The following is a 5,069-nucleotide window of genomic DNA, read 5'->3' as shown; positions in this document are numbered from 1 at the left end:
ACTCCTGGACTATGAAGATACAAGATTGAAGACTTCGTCCCGTGTCCGTAAGGGACTTTCCTTGGCGTGGAAGGCAAGCTTGGTGATACGGATATGTAGATCTCCTACCATTGTAACCGACTCTGTGTAACCCTAGCACTCTCCGGTGTCTATATAAACCGGAGGGTTTTAGTCCGTAGGAAGAAGAACAATCATACCATAGGCTAGCTTCTAGGGTTTAGCCTCCTTGATCTCGTGGTAGATCTACTCTTGTACTACCCATATCATCAATATTAATCAAGCAGGAGTAGGGTTTTACCTCCATCGAGAGGGCCCGAACCTGGGTAAAAACATCGTGTCCCTTGTCTCCTGTTACCATCCGCCTAGACGCACAGTTTGGGACCCCCTACCCAAGATCCGCCGATTTTAACACCGACAGCGATGATACGTCTCCGTCGTATCTAATTTTCCAAACACTTTTGCCCTTATTTTGGACTCTAACTTGTATGATTTGAATGGAACTAACCCGGACTGACCCTGTTTTCAGCAGAATTACAATGATCTTGTTTTATGTGCAGAAAATAAATATTCTCGGAATGACCTGAAACTCCACGGGAGGTCTTAGAAAAAATAATAAAAAATTCCCGCCAAATATGAAGACCAGGGGGCCCACACCCTTTCCACGAGGGTGGGGGCGCCCCCCCCCCTAGGGCGCGCCCCCCTACCTCATGGGCCCCCTGTTGACCCTCTGACGCCAACTCCAACTCTATATATTTGCTTTCGGAGAGAAAAAAATCAGAGAGAAGAAATCATCGCGTTTTACGATACGGAGCCGCCACCAAGCCCTAAAACCTCTCGGGAGGGCTGCTCTGGAGTCCGTTTGGGACTCCAAAGAGGGGGATTCGTCGCCGTCGTCATCATCAACCATCCTCCATCACCAATTTCATGATGCTCACCGCCGTGCGTGAGTAATTGCATCGTAGGCTTGCTGGACGGTGATGGGTTGGATGAGATTTATCATGTAATTGAGTTAGTTTTATTAGGGTTTGATCCCTAGTATTCATTATGTTTTGAGATTGATGTTGCTATGACTTTGCTATGCTTAATGCTTGTCACTAGGGCCCGAGTGCCATGATTTCAGATGTGAACCTATTATGTTTTCATGAATATATGTGAGTTCTTGATCCTATCTTGCAAGTCTATAGTCACCTACTATATGTTATGATCCGGCAACCCCGAAGTGACAATAATCGGGACCACTCCCGGTGATGACCATAGTTTGAGGAGTTCATGTATTCACTATGTGCTAATGCTTTGTTCCGGTTCTCTATTAAAAGGAGGCCTTAATATCCCTTAGTTTCCAATAGGACCCCACTGCCACGGGAGGGTAGGACAAAAGATGTCATGCAAGTTCTTTTCCATAAGCACATATGACTATATACGGAATACATGCCTACATTACATTGATGAATTGGAGCTAGTTCTGTGTCACCCTATGTTATGACTGTTACATGATGAACCGCATCCGGCATAATTATCCACCACTAATCCGGTGCCTACGAGTTTTCCATATACTGGTTTACGCTTATTTACTTTTCCGCTGCTACTGTTACAATCACTACAAAATACCAAAAACATTACTTTTGCTGTCTTTACTTTTGTTGCCGCTACCACCACTATCATATTACTTTGCTACTAAACACTTTGCTGCAGATACTAAGTTTCCAGGTGTGGTTGAATTGACAACTCAGCTGCTAATACTTGAGAATATTCTTTGGAATACTCTACCCTCGAAAGCTGTTGTGATCCCCTATACTTGTGGGTTATCAAGACTAATTTCTGGCGCCGTTGCCGGGGAGCATGGCTCTATTCTTTGAGTCACTTGGGATTTATATATGCTTATCATTATGAAGAACTTGAGAGATCCAAAAACCAAGATCTATCCCTCAACTACGAGGGGAGGTAAGGAACTGCCTTCTAGCTCTGCAGTTGATTCACCTTCTGTTATGAGTAAGTTTGCGACACCTACACCTGCTTCTGCTATTCGTTCTGATATGTCGCGTGTTATTGATGATGCCACTTCTGCTATGCATGATACTTATGATGAAACTGCTTCTATGTCTAATACTACTATTCCTCTTGGTGAATTTCTTGATGAACAAATTGCTAGGGCTAGAGAAAATGAAATTATTGAATCTGAATACGATGATGATAATGATGATGAAAACATGCCTGTTATTCCTAAAGGTTATGTTTTTGATAAGGAATCTTCTGCCGGTATTTTCGCTTGCAAGGATAGATATGAGCTTAAGAGGTTATTAATTAAATGGAACAAACAATCACTTAGAGATAGAATGAGACCTGACCCTGCTTTTGCTACTTCACCTATATGTGTTCCTGATAAAGAATATGAATTCTTTGTTGATCCTGATATAATTACTTTGGTTGAACCTGATCCGTTTTATGGCTATGAATCTGAAACAGTTGTGGCACATCTTACTAAGTTAAATGATATAGCTGCCCTGTTCACTAATAATGAGAGATCACGTTACCTCTATTTACTCAAAATTATTTCCGTTCCCATTAAAGGGTGATGCTAAGATATGGTTTAATTATCTTGATCCTGGTTGTGTGCGTAGTCCCCAGGATATGATTTATTACTTCTCTGCTAAATATTTCCCTGCTCATAAGAAACAAGCTGCCTTGAGGGAAATATACAACTTCGTGCAAATTAAAGAAGAGAGTCTCCCACAAGGTTGGGGGAGGCTTCTCAAGTTACTAAATGCTTTTCCTGATCATCCTCTTAAGAAACATGAAATACTTGATATCTTTTATAATGGACTAACCGATGCTTCCAGAGATTACCTGGATAGTTGTGTTGGTTCTCTTTTCAGGGAAAGAACACCGGATGAAGCTGAAATTCTATTGAATAATATGTTGACAAATGAAAATAATTGGGCACCTCCTGTCGTGGGTTTGTCAAGGCAGATGTCCTCGTGAAAGGACTTAGTCGTGGAGCCATCGCAAAGGATTAGCTTAAAGGGGTTAAACCGGACAAGGGGACACGGGAGTTTATACTAGTTCGGCCCCTTCGATGAAGGTAAAAGCCTACGTCTAGTTGTGATTGGTATTGCTAGGGTTTCGAAGGCTAGGGAGCGAATCCGCTTTGTCTGGCTCTCGAGTTGTTGTTGTCTGTCCGTAAACCGCGGCCGGGTCGTCCCTTTATATACATAGGTAGACGCCCGCCGGGCTATAGAGTCCCGAAGCCGGTTTATAAACGTATCCGGTTCGGCCTCTCTCTTTCTATCTTACTATACAAGTTACATGACTAGGCTGGTTTACATTTACAGACTTTAACCCGCCTTTGGGCCCTCCGTAAAGCGCCATCACTTTACATCTTCATGGGCTTCTAATCTTCAAAGAGTCAACCCGGCTACATAAGGCCGGTTTACCTCTAGTAGTAATATCCCCAACATTAGGCCCCAGATTAGTTTGAGCTTGTTCATGTCAATCTTCCACACTTTAGAAGAAATCTTCTCTCTTATCTTCATTTTTGATTTTGTAAACCGCCGTGACGTCATACTTCAAAATTACGATAAACCGCCCTGACGTCATCCATCCGTTGATGTCAGAGATTTCCTTCATTTAATATATATCCAGTCATCGAGGCAACACCTTTATTAACTTATCCATTTTTTGGGCTCCTCGATTCCCGTACTTGCCATTTTATCACTTCGCCTTATAAATAGGACCGAGGGGTCATTTTCACCGTTTCCCCCCGTGCCTCTTCGCATCGTCTCCCTCACGCCACTCTGCCTCTGGAGCTCTGCCACCGTCGATCGTCGTCTCTGCGGCGCCCTTCCGCTTCCTCACTAGCTCCGGTAAGTTCTCTGCTTTTTTCACCATAAATCTGTTCTAGGGTTTCCACATTCTTCGCAGTTCTTCCGAAGTTCATCAGTGCTATTCTTCCCTGTTCTTCCTTTAATAGATGGACACTTCATGCTTGATGCATCTCTTACGGTAGCTTACCTACCATGGTCATCATAAATCCTCATGCGCAAAGAACTGATCTAGTCTGTCAAAAATTGCTTTAGTTCTGCACCCCTTCAAGATCCAATTATTTTTGCTTTTCTGTCTTATCTTTAGATCCGAAAGTTTTATACATCACTGTGAGATCTGTTTCTATGTTCCTGTGAGATCCGTTTCTCCTCGCACCAATATAAGCGGTTTAACATTGTATAAATAGTCTATGCCATTAGCCCTCTGATAAACCGGAAGAGCGTGTTACCTTCATAATTATGCTCCGGTTTAACAGTGTCTGATCAATCCTGCACTAGCATTACCTTTCTTTCTCATTATACCAGTCTCTGGGTTGTACCATTTATCATATCAGTATGTTTCTTACTCCCTTGTCTCTTGTGTATAATCATGTGTAATTTATAAACCGGCCTTTCATTTTCAGTTTGTTCGCTTTGCAATGGCCAAACAATTCACTGCCTGCAACTGGGCTCGTTCCCGGGTTACTGAGGCTCAATTGAATGAGATGGTTAGCATCGGCTCTGTGCCTGAGAAAACTGAGATCAAATGGCGAGTTCCAGGAACTGAGAATCCTCCAACCCCAAGACAAGGCGAGGTGGTAATCTTTGTTGACCATATAGGCCGTGGTTTCAAACCGCCAGGGTCAAAATTTTATCGAGATGTGCTTGCCAGCTTCCAACTGCATCCACAGATATTGGTCCCAACTCAGTCTCCAACTTATGCAATTTCCAAGTCTTTTGTGAAGTCTATTTACAAGAAGAACCAACTGCAGAACTGTTCCGGGATTTCTTTCACTTAAACCGGCGCACAGAGTTTGTGAATGGCCCGAACAAAGAGCTTGGTGGTGTCTCGATTCAAAAGCGGAAAGAAGTGGAATTTCCTCATGCCAAACATCATAGCCACCCAAAGGAATGGAACCAAACATAGTTCTATTGCAGAGACACTTCGCGTGAGGATGAAAATCCCCTCCCCGGCTTCCGTGATCATAGATTATCCAATACTCACCCAATGCCACAACGCATGAGCTCTTCAGAAAGGGCAAAATACGCTCC

The sequence above is a fragment of the Triticum urartu genome, chromosome 2A (genome assembly GCF_056163025.1).
Source record: "Triticum urartu cultivar PI428250 chromosome 2A, HENAU_Tu73, whole genome shotgun sequence".
NCBI classification, from domain to species: Eukaryota; Viridiplantae; Streptophyta; class Magnoliopsida; order Poales; family Poaceae; genus Triticum; species Triticum urartu.
This window is presented reverse-complemented; position numbering follows the sequence as displayed.